Genomic DNA, 18,087 nt, shown 5'->3' with positions numbered 1-18,087 from the left:
CAAATTCCTCGTCTCATTGCGAGAGTTTGAGATAAGAGCATGGGGAAAGAAAGCAATCACAAATTTAAAGCCAAACAAAAACAAAAATATACTCAAGAAACATTTCTTTTTTCTAGTTTGGGGTGGTGAGGGACTATGGCTAGCAAGTAAGAGGGGGGAGGATTGAAAGGATCGTACCCAATGGGGTGATGGAGGGCTCTGGAAGGTAGCTGGGACGGGAAGGAGAGACAGGCTCAGCACCCAACGAGTAGCTCACTCCTGAGTTAAGTAGTCAGTAACCCCCTCCCCAAACAAATCGAATGCTTAGACGACTTGGAAAGGTAGACACCGAGAGGCTACTTCCTCTGTCTGCAGAGTCTCGAGCAAGGTGACAATGTCAAGTTCAAGAGATCAACTCTTTAGGATCAAGAGATGGATAGGGTTTTTCCACACAGAGAGCTATGAAACTTTGGTCTCCTCTATCTAAGGCAGCTGTACATTTAAGACTGAGAATGACAGATAATTGAACAGAGGGAAACAAGGGATCTGGACCCAAGGTGAGAAAGTGAAATAAGTCAAGGTGGGAGGCAGCTGTGATGCTCCCGATGGCTGGAGCATGTACTGTTGATCTGAAGCTGAAGTGAACCTCACCAAGCATTCCACTTAACCAGATCGACAGGTCTTCCTGCATTGGCACTAAGCTGGCCTCATGCCGCACAGTCAGCCACTGATCGTACTGTGTCACGTCTGCGAGTCCCGGTCCATGCCTGGGAATCAAAGGGCTTCTCGAGCACATGGGTGAATCACCAAACCACATCTACAAAAATAAGAAAAAAAAGGATTTGTCATCAAATATTGGTGCAGCCTTGATAGGCTAAGCATCTGCAGGGTAGAGATTCTGTGCATGATGTTCCATAATCTCCACATAACTCAAAATCCTTCCCAGTCAATGAAGTGCATTTAAATTGTGGTCACTACAACAAATCGAGGAGACACACACAGACATGAAAAGCTCAGGAGATCTGGCATCTGGAGAAAAATCCGAGTGACCTTCCCTCAGAACTCCTTGTCCAGTTTTTGTTTGATTTACAGCATTTAGTTTTTTCAGCTCTAACCATTTTTTTTTATATAAAAAACATAGCAAGCTTCCAGTATCCCACTAACAGAACCATGGCATGAAGATCATTTTCATATTTGTGAGGAAGGCTAAATATTGGCAAGGACATGGATGACAACTCCATTGCTCTTCTACAAAATGTTGTGAATGCTAGATGCTGTAAGATTTAAAATAAAAAGTTTATGGTTGATATTCATTCAAGCTAAAATGAATGAGAAAGGAATATGCAAACTGCTCCGAATCCACTCAATGAAAATATCAAGTGGCCGAGTGACCATCGGGACTGACAGCACAATAAGATGCCACTGAATTGCACATTGTTGATTTACCACCTGAAGATACAAAAAGCAGAGTAACTAGCTTTGCCATGAATAGATACAGACTTGCAAACAGCCTGAGTGAAAAATCCTTGACAGCAAGAGATGGGGAGACAAGACAAAAAAAAAAAAAAAAAAAAAAAAAAAAACAGCAGCTGCTGTGAGCAGCAGGGAAAAAGATTGTTCTTTATCAGCTCTGCCTGAACACTGGTGAGAGCACATTCTCTGGTTGAAGAGGCAGAACCTTTGGAAATGTAAGGACACCAAAATATTCAATCCTTGCAAAGCTGGGAGAAACAAACTAATCAGAGAAGGCATTGTTGCTAAAGTCAATTCAGTAATTCTCACAAGTCAGACGGAAAGGGGTTGATTTATGACTCAATTAAGTTTGTTGGGTAGTGGGAATGGGAGAAACTCTGAACTGCTTCTTGCTCCTGTAAAGATGATAAATTCTGTGGAGAGTGAAGCAAAATATATAACTAATGTGGGGTCAAGCAACTAATACTGATCATCAGTTATTTACTTCAGAGCATTTGTTGCCAACTAAGTGAATGTTTAGTCAATAAAAGGCAGAACATTCTGAAGAAACTCTGCAGGAGTGATACTGGGCTGGAAATGTTGACTCTCCTGTCAGACCAGGGTTTCTCCAGCATTTCCTATTTTCATTTCAGATTTCCAGCATTTGTACTTGAATTTTTAGTACTTGAATATTTAGCCAATTTTTATTTTCATTTGTTTGATGCAGTAAAAGATTGTATGTGATTCTTTTACATCACACCGAGAAATCAAGTCTCTTTTTAAATATTAATCTCTGTAGGGATCATAAGTGTCACAGAATCTTTTACTTCCATTTGATGTGCAGGCAAGGACCAGTTTAATATCTAAACCAAAAGGGAATCAAGATTAATTTTCTTCACATAACAGTATGTGAACATGGGATTTGAGTGGCAGCAGGTGAAGCAAACAGCATAGAGACATGCGGTAGTGGCGGAAGGGCAAAATGGAGAGAGAAGACATGGACTGGTTGGTCTAAAGAGCCTGCTCCTATGCTAAATATCCAACACAAACTGTTTGGTGAATAAACATTGGCCAGGACACCAGGGTGACCAACCCTGTTTTTGAAGTGATGGGAGATCTTTCTATATCCGCTTGAGGGCTTAGACAGGTCCTTAGTTTAAAAGGCAGCACCTCCAACAGCATTGCACTCTGACAGTGCTGCAAGGTGACTATCAACCTAGATATTTATGTTTAAATTCCTGTAGCAGTGCCTGAACGCTTAACCTTCTGATCTAAGAGGTGGTAGGACCAACCAGTAAGCTACCGCTGACGTCTACAAAATAATTCAGTTGGAGTAAATAACAAAACAAAGTTTCTGGAAGTTTGCAAGCTAGTCAGCATTTTATTAGAGAAGTTAAGTTACAGTCTGACTGTTTAAAAATAAAGGTTCTTCCATTTCAGGTGGAGATGAGGAGGATTGTTTTTTGAAGGGGGAGTACATTTGGAGCTCTCATCCACAGACAGCAGTGGAGACAGAGGTCACAATGTGGTTAAGGCAGAGATACAGTAGATAGTTTCTTGACTAACATGGATGTCAATTGTTATCAGAGATAGGCAGGAATGTAGAGTTGAAGTCACAACCAAACCAGCCAAAATCTAATTAACTGGTGAGCAGGCTCATAAGGCCAAATGGCTTTTTTTCTGTTGCTTATTTGTATGTTCACATGATCCACTCTTCATTTGAAAAGTTGAGTCAGCCACCAAAAAAACAACAACACATGTCTTCACTGACTGGCCCACTGCATATTTTCAATATTCTCTCTTTTCCTCCACGACACTAGCTAACGTAATGGAAGTGGCACAATCCAACAGAGTTAAATGTGGAACCAATAATTACACTGCAACATGCTTTTCTACCTGGAACTTCCAGTTTGTCCAAATAAATACGAACATTCCGTCCTCAAAGCATTTTACATTTCATTACTAAAAATAACTAAATTCATCAATTCTACTCAAAGTAGAACTTTACCTGAAGACCTTTCTTCAAAGCCATTGTTTCTCCTCAACAACTCCAACTCTATCCCTGGAAGAAAGAACAGACAAATTAACCAAGTGCTGATAGTCCTCGGCACACCTCCAATGGAGAAAGAAAATTAGTGCTTCAAGTCTAGTACGTCTCTTCTGCAGAAGAATTAGTTTTATTACATTATAGCTTCCTCTCCCTCTTCCTGGGCAGTTTTTCAAATGAACTTTAACAAGACTTATTTCAATATTTTCCACATGTTAGTGGACACTGTACAAAGTCACCTTTTTAACTCCATCTAGCCTTCAGCTACAAAATTGTTAAAATTGCAACATTTTCTCCTTCTTCAAAACCTCTCGCCCTACCACTACGTATAACAAACGGACACAAATTTAACATCGTCGGCAAAACAACCAAAGGGGTGGGGTGAGACGATTTATTTTTAGAATGCAGCAAGTTATCCTGCTCAGGGACATGCTGCCTAAAAAGACAGTGAAAGCCAATTTAATGGGAACTTTCAATGGAACAAATAGTTGAAGGGAGCAGCCTACCGGGGCTTTGGGATAGAGCAGGAATGGGAGATTAATTGGTTTGGGCTTTCAGAGAACTGGGTACAGGTACAATGAGTCAAATAGCCATTCCAGCATAGAATGCTTCCAAGTTTTACATTAAATTCCACAGTTGAAGAGTAAAATGCTGAATTTTAAGGAATAAAGTTGAAGTTGAATTGAGCATTCAGTGCATATCCCTGTTAAGCTCAGGGTTTGCATGCAGAAGAACAGCTGTTTGTCAGAGTGGATGGACAGACCCACACACATCCATAAAAACAGCCATTGAACTTACCAACATTAAATTACTTTAGCCTTGATTGTAGTTGTCAGCCAAACACCAACGGCTTTACCAGTAGACACTGGTGAAAATCTCTCCAGTCAGCTCACACTGAAAATTCATACGATAATTCAGTCCCTGGTCCTTTTCTGTGTATTTGCATATGCAAAATTAAAGAGAGAACGAGCATTGAATATTACTAGTCTTCTGGGTGAGAGATGGAAGAATCAAAGGCTGCTCTTTTGGTAACAGTTAACATGCTGTGTGCTGTAGCAAAGGGCTCAGGTTCAGGTTCAGATTGACCTGTGGGCTTTCCTCACTGAGCAGTTCAGAGTGGAGTAAAATACTTTCCTTCCCGCAGCAACAGGCAGAGAGCACAGTGAACCCTTTGTCAGCCACCAGTGGAATGAACCCATGCATTACGGTTTGGTAGAGTGATCAAGGGGAAGCAAGACAGCCAGCAGACATTGCACTCGACCATACAAAAGTCTCACTAAAATCGAAGGGGCTGGAGCACAGCCATTGCCAAGAATGGGACAAAGACAACACAGAGTACACTATTCATGCATAGACATAAAATGCCAAGTTCAGACATCACAAACATGTTCTGCATCTGCAGGAACAACAAGCTGCAAAAAACATCTATCACAGGCAACCAAAATAACACCAGAAGTTTTGCACATGATTCAAACCACAATGGCGCACTTTATTTCTTATTTTTAAAAATGTTATGAAATGTTTTAAAAGCTCATCCACCCAGTAGAGCTTTTCTTGCCTTAAGAGTATACTTGTTTGTAAAAAACACCACAGAGATATGGACTTAGATTTTATTGAAGTGTAACGTCGCAGTGTTGCCCTTCAGTTAGATTTATTTCCTTAACGTTTCAGTTCAAAACATTTTTCTACCATAACTTGCTGAGAGTGTAGGGTGATAACAGTGCAGTGGGGGCAACAGAGCACCTGGATCTTTAGTAAATGATGGGACCACAGTTTCAATTGTACATTTCCTACACAGAGGTCAAGTGGTATTGCAGGTAAAGCAACCTTTCCATTAAAAGAGCCCTTAAACAGGTACATACCAGTGACAGGAAAGATGGACTATTGATATACAACTTTTGTTATCTGATTTTAATATACCAGACCTTCATGAAGTGCAATGACTTTTAAAAAAGGACAATTACTGACCCAAAATGGCTGCTGTGATCACGTGAACAAACAGCATAGAGTTATACTCTTAAAGGAAACTTTCTAAAGCACTGAAAGCTCTGAAGAGGTCATATTGGACCCAAAACACTAACGTTCTTTCTCTACTGATGCTCTACAGCTGGACCTGCTGACTTTCTCCAGTAGTTTCTTTTTATTTCAGATTCCTAGTGTCCACAGTGCAATTTTTTTTAAATAGTTATGAAGAGCACTGAAGCAGAGATCTGTCTCCTGGGTTGATTCAGACCTTTTGGAAGGTACACATTGGGACAAATCCGATCATCCAGCTTTAAACAAAATGATGGCAGACACTAAAATCCACAAAGGAACTGGATTTTTTCTTCAAGTCTGTTTCCAAGTTGCACTTTATTATACAAATTAGGCCTGTTTTCTCAAGAACTAGAAGATTACGGGGCTCTGATCAAAGTCTTCACGATATTAAACAGGAAGAGACAGGGTAGATAAAGTATTTCCACTGGTTGGGAGTTCTAGAACATGGTGCATAGTTTGAGAATTAGGGCCAGGCCATTCAGGAGAGATGTTAGGAAGCATTTCTACACAAAGGGTAGAGATGTTTGGTACTCTCTTCTGCAAACAAATGCTAGAACAGCTGTTAACTTTAAATCGGAGAGAGATAATTTTTTTTGGTTAAACAAAAGGTATTAAGGAAAAGAGACCAAAAAGGAGGTACGTGGACTTACACCACAAATCATCCATGATCTCACTGAACATTGGAACAGTCTCAAGGGGTTGAGTGGCCTACTTCTGTTCTTATGTTCAGATGAGACTCAGGTCCATTCTCACAACCCGACATTAAGAACTTCGATATGCAACTGCCTACACCTTCCTGGTGATACTAGACATCCCCACCCATCCAATACCCTCCATGAATGGCTGCATTTGATGTCATGTTTTTAATATTTGGAGATGGGGGCAGTAGTTAACAAAATTCCTCTCTCACTCAAGAAAGCTTACCTTGTACGTTGGTGCAACATTTTGATTTAGTTAATTACATTTTAGTTGATTACATTGATGTGGGCAATTATGTTGTGTTTCAAAACAAAGTTGTGGATTATCTTCCTCACCTGGTCATAACAAGATGCAGCAATTTCACATAACTGGACAGGAAGGTTGGGAGAGATCTGTTGTTTGAGGTTAATGACAGAATTGCACCAATCATTCTGCAAACATGTAGCAATTCACAGGGGATCCTTCCTTCCTCAGATTGAGCCTTGCACATGAGCGGCACAATTAAACTCACCCTAATTGCCCCAGCAAATTCGAGGCAATTGTTGGGTCATCATCTCATTGCTGTCTGTGGGAACTTGACAACTGCAAATTGGCTCCCGTGTTTCCTATATTACAACAGTGACAAATAATGCTGAAAGCTGTCGAATAGGGGGAAGTGGCAGCATGGTGGTAACCCAGAACACCAGATTAACATTCAGGAGACATGGGTCCAAATCCTTCCACGACAGGTAGTGAAATTTACATTCATTAAGTGTTTGAATTGAAAACTAGCCTGGTAACAAGCATATAACAAAAATACAAATTGCTAGAGAAACTCAGCGCATCTGGCAGCATCTGTCGAGAGAAAGCAGAGTTAATGTTTCGAATCCAGTGTGACCCTCCATCATAGTGTGTTCTGAACACATTCAGATTTTGAAGGAGGGTCACTGGACTTGAAACATTAACTCCACAGAAGTTGTCAGACCAGTTAAGTTCCTCCAGCACTTGTTGTTGTTTCAGATCTTCAGCTTCCACAGTTGTGTTTTATTTTAACGACCATGTAACCACTGTCTATTTTCATTAAAACGCATCTAGTTCAATCGAGTCCTCTAGGAAAGGAAATCTGCCATCCTTACCCATTTCGGCCTACATTCAATTTCAGATCCACAGAAATATAGTTGACTCTTAACTGCTTTCCAGGCAATTAGAGATGGGTAATCAATGCAGTCCTAGCCAGCAAAGTCCGCATTGCATATTTTAAAAAATCATTTTTGAAAGTTGGATTTTGGATTTGATTTATTACTATTGCCACACGTACCTGCGTACAGTGAAATGTTTTGTGCAGTACAGGCAGATCACACCATACAAAGTGCATAAGGGTAATGGTACAGAGCAAAGAACAGTGTTACAGCTGCCGAGAAAGAGCACAGTGAGATCAGCATTTCAATTTAAAATTTGAGAGATCCATTCGGTCTTTAAAGTTCTTTTGTAAAAAGATCAATACGTTATTTCGACAGTGGCCTAAATAAGAAAGGATACAACTGCAGTGATGTGCCTTGAGAATTACAAATGGATAAGATGAGTTTTTGATGCACAGAGAGAACAGAATAGAGTCATTAGGTTCGTATTGACTTCAGAGCCAGAGAGTCAGGGTTTGTTTTTAAACAAAAGCTGACATTGTTGGACCAATCATGGAGTGGGTTGGTCCAGCAATTTCTTTGTTTCAGATTTCCAGCATCCACGGTCCTTGGATTTTTTTTTTGTCCAGCACTGATCAGGGAAAGGAATGGATTAATTCGGAGGGGAGAACAATTTTCTTTTTGTGGGTGAACTAATTCAGTTCAGCGCAACACTTCTGAGGTGAACTGTTTCTAGCTTTCAGTTTCCAAACTAGATAGCTTGAACACTTCTACACAAGCTTGTTAGAACTGAAAAAAATTTAAGCCCTCAGAACTGTGAAAGGTTCATGCCCACATACTGAGGAGTTGTAAAATTGTCTCTGCAGTCCACGGAAAAGAAACTGCACAGCACCAGTTAAGTGGAAACTTAAAGGAGTGGAGATAGGAGTATAATCTCTCTGGACTTTAGCCTCTAATGGATATTGTTGGGACACAGGTTGAAACTTTTGCTGTTTGCATCAAGATCTGTCTTAGATATACAACTTTGTGTTTGCTTTTTCCTCGTGTAGTAAACTTGTGTTGTGTAAGAATATCTACAGCCGATTGTGAATATGCTGCTGTGACTAACTACCATGTTAACTAAAGAAAAACATATCATCTATCAAGCCAGGTTTCAGTCTTGATCTGACTTGTTCTGTGGTGCCATCAGCTGGGATTACACCACATTTCAAAAGTACTTCATTGAAGTGCTTTGGTATGTTGATGTTGTGAAAAGATGCTCCAGAAATGCAAATCTTTTTCTCAAGTGCCACACAGAGCTGTGACAGAGAGAAGTTCCCTTTGATAAGCTTTCAGACTGGCATTCATAATTTATTTTTTTTTTTTTTTTTTAAAAATAACCTCAGCAATAGATTCTGACCTTGCTGCACTGCTTCAGTTGAAGTCAAAGAGTGAATTAAGCAATGCCTGAAAGGCAGAACTTACCAGTCTGAACAGTTACTACTCATAAGAGAGAAAACAAGTGTTTACATTTATTTGAACCTTTCACAACTCAGGATGTCCCAGTGCTGTACAACCAAGGGAGTTGTTTTGAAGTGCAGTACCTGTACTGCCATATGCAGCAACTAGTTTGCATAATGCAAATTCCTACAGATCACAATGTGACAATGATTAAATCACCTGGTTTTAGCAATATTGCTGCTGAATGGAGTGGGGGTGAATATCCTGCTTATCCTTGTGGCCAAGCACAGCATTATTTAACATAGTGACTGGGAGAATCTCCTGCTCACAAGGCTCATCGATCTGAATATAATACTAACCTTAATAAATCAAAATAAACTTGGCATTAGAACAGTTACTGATTATTCACAGCAGTAATGTGCTTCGCCAAACACTACTAAGCAGTTAGACAAATAATAAAAAACCTCTAAAATCAAGATAACTTTTCTATTATAGTGACTGCAGTGTTTCCCTTTTGAATTAAATGTTTCAAAATTACCTCTCATCCTTCTTAACTCCAATAGACACAGGCCCAACCTGTCAAACCTTTGCTCATAGACTAATGCCCCAAACCTGTGAAATCAGTCACATGAACCTTCCCTGAACTGCACTTGCATCTTTTTTTTTTAAAATAGGAAAAAAAACACACTAGTACTCCCAGTTGGGATTTCGCCACAGTATACAAATATCATGAAACATCCCTGCTTTGATGTTTATTCCCCCTTGCAATAAACTACAACATTCCACTTGCCTACCAAATCTCCTTGTATGCTCATGTTTATTCTTCCCATACCAGGACTCCCAGATCCCTGGATACCATCAAGTTCTGCAATTTCTCTTCATTTAAACTAGAAATTGATATTCTTTCTGCCAAAGTGGACAAGTTCACATTTACCTACATCATATTCCAACTGCCAAACTTTTGCCCATGCACTTAACCCATCCATATCCCTTTTGTAGACTCCTTGCATCCTTTTCACAACTCAACAGCTATCTGCCTTATCAGCAAGTTTAACAATTATGCACTCAGTACTTTCATTAATAGGGGTTCTAAATTGATGCCTCAGTCCTGATCTCTGTTGGACACCACTCATCACAACTTGTGAAACTGAAAAATGGCCCAGTTATTCCCACACTCTGCTTCTTGTTATCTGACCAATCTTTTCTCCTTACCAACACGTCACCCTCTACACATGAATTTTTATTGTTCACAGTACCCTGTGATGTGACAACTTGTCAAACACCTTCTGGCGTATGCCCTTGGTTCCCTTTCTTCTACAGCTTGCTACTTCCTCAACAAACCCTAATAAGTTAGTCAAAACTGACATACCTTTCTTTCAACCTTTTTGATTCTGCCTGATTGCCTCAAGATCTTCCAAGTGCCCTGTTATAACTTCCTCAGTGATAGATTCTCCCATCTTCCCATGACAGACATTAGACCTGTAGTTTCCTGCTTTGGCTGCCTCCTTCCTCGAATAGGAGAATTACCATTTGCTATTTTCCAATCTGACTGTTCATTTGAGATCCCTGAAAGGCCAAAGGATGGCTCAGTGGTTAACAATACTGTCTCGCAGCACCAGGGACCTACACTCGATTCCACCCTCAGGCAACCATCTGTGGTGAGTTTGTACATTCTCCCGATGTCTGCATGGGTTTCCTCCAGTTTCCTTCCACAGTCCAAAGATGTCCAGTTCGATGGATTGGCCGTGCTAGGTTGCCCATGGTATCCAGGAATGTCTAAGTTAGATGGCTAAGCCACGGAAATTACAGGGTTACAGGGACAGGATAGAGGGGTGGGTCTGGGTTGCATGCTCTTTAGAGGGTCAATGTGGACTCAAATGGGCCAAATGGCCTGCCTCCATGCTGTAGGGATTCTATGATTCCATTCTATCCAGTTCGTACCTTAGAATCATAGCTATATCAATATGCTGGCATATCCACAAATGGGCTGAACAGCTTCCTTGGGCTGTGTCATACGATTCCAATACATCAGTTTTACAAATCACCTCAAAACACAGTTTTGAGAACAAGTCAATATATTCTTGACCACCACCTAGAAGGACAATGGCAGGAGATGCCCAGAGACACTTACCTGCAAGATCTGCCCCAAAACCACATACCCCTCCGACCTAGAACTATAATCACCATGCTTTCAGTGTCACTGGATCAAAATCCTTGAACTCTGTCCCAAACAGTGCTTGCATGGACCTACACTACATGGACTGCATCAGTTTGAGGCCTGGGTTCACAAGGGCAATTAAAGATGGGCAGTGAATGCCAGCCTTGCCAGCCCATCTCTCACTAATGATATGTCTGGGCCACTTTGTAACTTGCTAAATTAAACCTTCAGTTGTGGACTAACAAAAACTGGAGAAATGCTGACCTATAGGTTTAATGCAGGACAAGTGCTGGTTAACTCTACCTTGAACCTCTCACCAATTTTCATTAGCCAAAGAAACGTTAACCTTGGATAGAAGTTGAACAAATTCAGGATCATGCGCCTGAAAATTATCAAGGAATACTAAAAGTATTTTGAAGATCTAGTCTACACTCAGCCATGCAGAAACCAGAAATATTGGACTTACAGAATACACAGTCCAGAAACAGGCCATTTGGCCTCTCTTGGTCTGTGGCAGAATACATGCTCTCTACAAGCATCCTCCTGTCCCGTTTCATCTCAGCCAGTTAGCACACTCTCCTGTATTTGACCAGATGTTTAACGTGAGATAGATTTTTGATTAACAAACCAGTTACGGGTCATGGGAGGCAGATACAAAAGTGGAGTTGAGGCCACAATCAGATCACATGAATAGTGCAGCAGGCTGGAAGGGTTATATGGCCGAGTTCTACTTTCATCATTCCAATCTAAAATACCCATGACCTTAAAATATAGTGGTAACCTTTCATGAATTTAATAAAACCAAGAGTTGGGTATTCCTTTGCAATTGAATATACGCCATGGATTCAACTTGATAATCACTGGGCTTTAAAGTGAGGATTAAGACACAACATAACCATTGTCTGTGAAATCTCCCATCATGAAGTGATGAAGGAAAAATCTTGCGTTGACATCACCTCAAATGTCCCAAAAATACAAAAAGAGAGGGGTCTAGGCCATTTGGTTCTTTGAGCCTACTCTGCCATTCAATATGATCGCAACTGATCATCCAACTCAGTGCCCTGTACCAGTAGCTTTCTCCCCACACGCATTGATCTTAGCCCTGAGAATTATGTCTGACTCCTTCTTGAAAATATTCAAAATTTTGGACCTGCCACTTTCTGTGGCAGATAATTCTAGATGCTCACCACTCTCCAGGTGAAGAAACCTGCCTCAATCCTAAATGACCTACCCTATATCCTCCGACTATGACCCCTAGCTCTGGACTTCCAGGTCAACAAGAATATTTTTCTTGCATTTAGCCTATTAGTCCTGTTACAATTTTATTGGTTTCTATTAGATCCCACCTCATTCTTCTAAACTTCAATGAGTATAGTCCTAACCAATCCAATTTCTCTTTGTACTTCAGTCCTCCTATCCCAGGAATCAGTCTGGGAAACCTTTATTGCATTCCCTCCGTTGCCAGAACATCCCTTCTCAGATTAGGAGACCAAAGCTCCACACAGTTCTCCAGGTGTGGTCTCAATATTGCCCTGTACAACAGGCTGCAGTCACTATTGCAGTGTGGGAAGCACCATCTCATCTACACAGGGCAAGCTCTTACAACCAGCAATGTGATAAATGACCATCAAATCTGTTTAAGTGATCTTGTCTGAGGGATAAAATAAGGCCCAGGATACCATGGAAAATACCCCACCTCTACTTCAAATGTAGTGGCATGGGACTTTTAATGGCCAACTGCGAAGGACAGGCTGGGCCACATCAGAAAGATGGCACTTCCAAAGTACCACATTTCCACACTACTGAACTAAATGGTCAGTCTGCACTTTGTACTCAAGTCTTTGAAGAGACTGGAACCCCATAGCCTTCAGTTAAGTGAGTGCTACCTACTGAGCCAAGGCTGACAATACAGCACATCCTGAGTCTAAAACATATCAATAGCAGGTCACAATAACTCATCGCACATCTTTCAAAGAAAAAAAAAATCAATCAATAAGAAATACCATTCACCAAAATGCATTTAAATATCAAGTGAACTTATATTTGTAAATGTTTAAGTTATGAAAAAAGGGAAATTAATATTTTCATGCTGCACTGCACCACACTTAATGCAAACTTTGTAAACTTAGATTCTCCCTACTTGCCTGAAACAGTCAAGATGCTTGACACCATTGAGGACAAAGCCGCTTGCTTGATACCACAGCCACAAGCATCGATTCCCTCCACCAGTGTTGAGTAGCAGTGTGTACGATCTACAAGATGTACTGCAGGAATTCACCAAGGATCTTGAGACAGCACCTTCCAAACCCACAACCATGTAGAAGTCAAGGGCAGCAGGGATTTAACCACAACCTCTGACTCAAGTGAGGGAAACTGCTCCTCACTGGGCCAACACAGCCGCTTATAACAAGTACAACACGTGTTTATTTTTGCTCTTATCCCAATAGGCAAACACTGTATACTGTTGAACAATTCTGTCTTTTTTCATGGAGTAGATTGGGAGTGGTTAGGCTGCAAGCAAACTTGTTCCACGTGCAAACAAATGTGACTCATTTTTATAACGACTACAACCAGTAGAACGCTCAAGTTCCTTGTTTCAAAAAAAGGAATTTTCAGCTGTTTGAAACGGAGAACGATCCAAGTGCACAAAACCTAAGAACTGAACAAACTGTACGTATTGATGCACATTTAAGAACACAAGTCTTTTTGCATTGAGTAATTCAAATCTGGAATTCCTTTTGCCCTGATTAGTGTTATATTTTCATTGGCCAGTTCAAATCCCTCCTTAAACCTCAACCTTCCCATGTCACTAACTTCCTCAAGCCCTCCAAACTTCTATGATCTTTGCATTGTACCAATTTTGACTATTGGAGGATGCCGAACTTCAATTGCTCCAAAAATCAACAGCTGCACTTTTAATTGCCTGGACCCAAAATGCTCAGATTCCCTGTCTGCCCTTTTCTCCTCTTTTTAGTGATTTTAAACCTACCTCATTAACTTGTGCAAACAGCTCCTCCTGTTTTGCTTAAAAAAAAGTCTTTCCCTGTAAACTAATCTGTTCAATAATAATGCAGAGGAGAGAAGGGACAAAAAAAGTGTTTAAAAAACAAACAATAAAAGACAAATCTTGTTCCCATTCAACACTGGGTTATACTTAAACACAATGATCTTATTTGATTTTTGGTTTATTAGCAGCCATATGCAATAGGAAACACTGAACAGGAGACATGGCTGAAACTTGGCAAGAACTGAAATACAATTGCATCACTTGAACCTGACTGCGATAATTGTGTGTCATATTTACTAAGAATTAATGGGTACAGAATGCTCAATTAACAAAATATGTTTGCTTGGCACATCACAATACATAATCTGCCACAGCATTTAACAGAGTACAACATTCTTAAGAAAGTATTTAACAAAGACTGCAGCTTGCAATGTACAGGACAGGTCTGCAGCAAGATTTCCCAACACACAAATCCAGATTTGGAATAGCAATTAACCTCTGAATGAGCTCATCCAACTTTCACTTACCAACTGAAGTTTTGTAGCCTTAAAGGGACAGGCCTGTGTATTGGTAGCAGAACATTTTGTCCATATTCAAAGAATTATGAAGCTTTCGAATTCCTTATCTTACAGAGTTCTGCATGCTCATTTGTTGAGTATATTCAGTACAGAGATCAATGGATTTTGTACGCTGATTGCCTTTTGAATCCCTAAATTCTACCACAACAGGAGCTCCCGTTCAGCAGTTTTATAATTCTAATGCAAGCTACTGATTTTTGAGGAGCCCAAGTTTGAACATTTGAGTTGTCATTAAATTAATACATAGAGACATATAAACTAAGGAAATTCTATAAATCTCAAAAGCAAACTTTGTCCATTATGAAATTAACAGCTTAACAAAAGAAACTTAAGAAAGCATTTAAAATATCAGAGGATATAAGATCTAAATAATGCAAAAACATTTAGACAGATTTACAGCACTCTGTGAGCTACAAACTTAATTGCACTAATAGGGCTTGGATAAGCTGTAGAATGCAGTTCTAACATTTATTTGAAAAATAACATTTTTGCAGGGACAGTCTGCTTTATACTACCGTTCCATGCTCAGCCTTCATGCAGCTTCCTCATTTTGACCATTAGACCTTTCCCCATGCCCCATAAAATCCCATTCACCCCTTCTCACCCCTCACTCCCAATGTCATTGTTCTCCACTTGTTGCCTGTTCTTCAGAGTTTCAAATTCAAAGTTATGTTATTAAGTCTCAACCCCATCCCGACAAAAATCCCTTGTTTTCTCTACTCCAAATTTTAACTCCAAAATCTGAGCTAGCCCAAACACAAACCAACTTGTCCTGATTGACATCACCCAGTGTTAGAGATTCATTACAGCTTCAATTCCACAAGGGATAAGATGGGTTAGAAAAGTACCCATTCCCACACCCAGGTGTATCCAATTCAACCCTCCATCCCCAATACCCACTTTAACCCTCTGTGCTCCTAACATCTCTAGCCACCATGTAAACTCCCCAGCACGCCACCTAGCCCCTGGGCCCTCATTAACTTGCTGCAATCCTCCTGAATCCAATCTGTGAACACTGTACGCTCCCTCCAATTACTCTAAACGTCCCATATCCACTCCAACCTTCCTTATACGCCTTCTAATCACTTTGCACTTTCCTTTACCGACTCTATATTTTCCCCCGTATATGCTGTAATTCCTTGTATCCACTCTAACTCCTTGGATCCTCTCTTGTGTAATCCCCCTTTATCCACTCTAACCCCCGTAACTTCCCTTTGTTTAACTCCCTCCCCAAGCTTTCCATTTTAACCCCACCCCCTTCCTCCCCCGTATCCATTGTAATCCCGTGTATCTTCCCACATATCCACTTTTAACCACCTTCTGCTCTCCACTACACCCTCCTGTAATCTCACTGGTACCCTGCACCTATACCCCAGGATTTATAGTAACTCCCTCCGTATCCAAGAGCCCCGGCTCCATTCTGTGGAGCAGTGGCAACTTTGTCTCTAAAATGTAACACAGAGAAAGAAACAAAATAACACCTGAAGATCCACCAGCAGCCGCACTACCCGGCTCCTCCAGGGTCCTGCTATCCTCCCTCCCTAAACCGGCCTCAGCCGTCCCCTCAATGCCCACCTCCTCCCTGATTGGCCTGGCCTCCCGCCCACTCACCTCAGTGATTGTTAAACCGCCATTCATCCCGCAGAAAGCGCCATTCGAATCATCCAATAACAACCCGAGTTCCCGCGTGTGGGTGGGGCTTATTCAGGGGGTGGGCTCCAGCAGGATCATTGTAAGAAGGCAGTGCCTTCCACATTTCCGAACGCTGTCGCAAGGGATTCTCAATGTACTCACACTGCACCAACGCACTCTGTTTTTCCGGCAAAGTCAGATGTCACACAACATCAGGCTATAGTCCAACAGGTTTATTTAAAATCACAAGCTTTCGAACCACTACTCCTTCGTCAGATGAAGTAATTTTCGGACTAATTGTTATTGTATTATATAACATTTGTGATTAGAGTCTTGTATAAAGTTGTCAGGCAAATTTAAACTCCGGTGATTTGGATATACAAATGTCAGCAGCAAGTGAAACAGGTATGTGTCAATCAAATCTAAATCTATAGAAGTCACTACTCAAACCACGCCTAGAAGCCCACCCTTACTCAAGAGATAGCAAGAACTGCAGATGCTGGAGTCGGATTCAATAAACTGGGGAGCACAGCAGGCCAGGCAGTGTCAGAAGAGCAGGAAAGTCTTCACCAGTACTGATGAAGAGTGTAAACCCGAAACATCGACTTTTCTGCTCCTCTGATGCTGCCTGACCTGCTGTGCCCCTCTAGCTCCACCCTTATCAAGACGGCAGCAGCAGAGTAGGAAGTGTTCTGTCCCCTGGCCCATCTGCTTCTGATCACCAGGCTGGTCACATTCTAATTTTCTAACATCAAAATTCATCTTAGCTTCTTTTGGCAGCTGCTGGGGTGGAAGGTAATTTGGGGAGTCTGCTGCAGCGGAGAATGCGGTGTGGATCTGGCTGTTCCTACTATCTCTGTTCCTTGTAGTCATCGTGGCTATGTCCTGGTGGGTCCTGTGACGTGGTGGCCTGCATTGGTGGCGGCTTTGGCAGCATGGTGGGTCGAACCCAGCCTGGGATTTCTTGTGGTGGCTTCTTCGGCGCCATGGTGGGTCCAGCCCAGGATTCCTTTCGGCGGATTCAGTGTTGGGTTTCCTCGACCTCAGGCGTTATGGGGCTGTGAATTGAACTAAGATGGACTTTGTCTTAATGTTTTCTTTTCCTAGAATATATATAATTTGTTATTAAAATGACAGACATATTACAGACTATGGTGACTTAAACACTTTTCACTGTATTTTTTTTGTAAAAAATACAAGTGACAATAAATTAGTATTCCATTCTATTCTATTCATTTTGGTTCCTATATCCAAGGAAAGATATACCAGCATTGGGGGCAGTCCAGAGAAGGTTCAGAAGATTGATTAGGAGTATAGAGGAATTTTCTTTTGATAAGAGAATGAAAATGTTGAGCTCATTGGAGTTTAGAAGAACAAGAGGCAAACTTATTGAAACATACAAGATTCTTGGGATACTTGACGGGGTAGATGTACAGAAGATGGTTCCCCTAGTGGGAGAGTCTAGGACCAAACTACATAATCTCAAAGTAAGTGAATGCCCATTTAAACCGAGATGAGGAGACTATTTTTGGAGTTATAGAGTTGTAGAGGGCTACAACACAAAAAAGGGCCATCGACCCATCAAGACTGCACTGGTCAAAAACAACCACTTGACTATTCTATTTCCATTTCCCAAACTTGGCCTTAGTCTTGTCTGCCTTGGCATCACAAGTGCATCTCTAAACACTTCTTAAATATTATGAGGATTTCTGCCATTGCCATCCTTATAGGCAGTGAGTTCCAAGTTCACTCCAAGTGGAAAAAAATTTCCTTACCTTTCCTCTAAACCTCCTGCCTTTTTACTTAAATCTATGCCACTGGTCATTTATCCCTCAACAAACAGAAACATTCTTTACTGTTTACACTACCTATGCCCCTCATAATTTTATAAGCCTCAAACATGTGACCTTTTAGTCTCTGCTGCTCCACAGAAACCAACC

The 18,087-nt window shown here is 41.0% G+C and overlaps 1 long non-coding RNA gene across 2 annotated transcripts; it reads right to left on the bottom strand.

The window, feature by feature from the left end:
* Positions 1–630: 630 nt before the first annotated feature.
* LOC125485373 lies at positions 631–16,095 on the bottom strand. Of its 2 annotated transcripts, none has more exons than XR_007264125.1 (4): positions 15,997–16,095; positions 4,277–4,410; positions 3,440–3,493; positions 631–796 (listed from the first exon to the last, which is right to left on the bottom strand). It is a non-coding gene; the product is annotated as an uncharacterized LOC125485373 (long non-coding RNA). The 2 variants fall into 2 exon arrangements; XR_007264126.1 differs by lacking the exon at positions 15,997–16,095 and adding an exon at positions 14,465–14,634.
* Positions 16,096–18,087: the final 1,992 nt, after the last annotated feature.

Source organism: Rhincodon typus, chromosome 18, assembly GCF_021869965.1.
Source record: "Rhincodon typus isolate 14 chromosome 18, sRhiTyp1.1, whole genome shotgun sequence".
NCBI lineage: Eukaryota > Metazoa > Chordata > Chondrichthyes > Orectolobiformes > Rhincodontidae > Rhincodon > Rhincodon typus.
The sequence above is the reverse complement of the archived record's forward strand: the minus strand, read 5'-3'. Positions and strand labels throughout refer to the sequence as shown.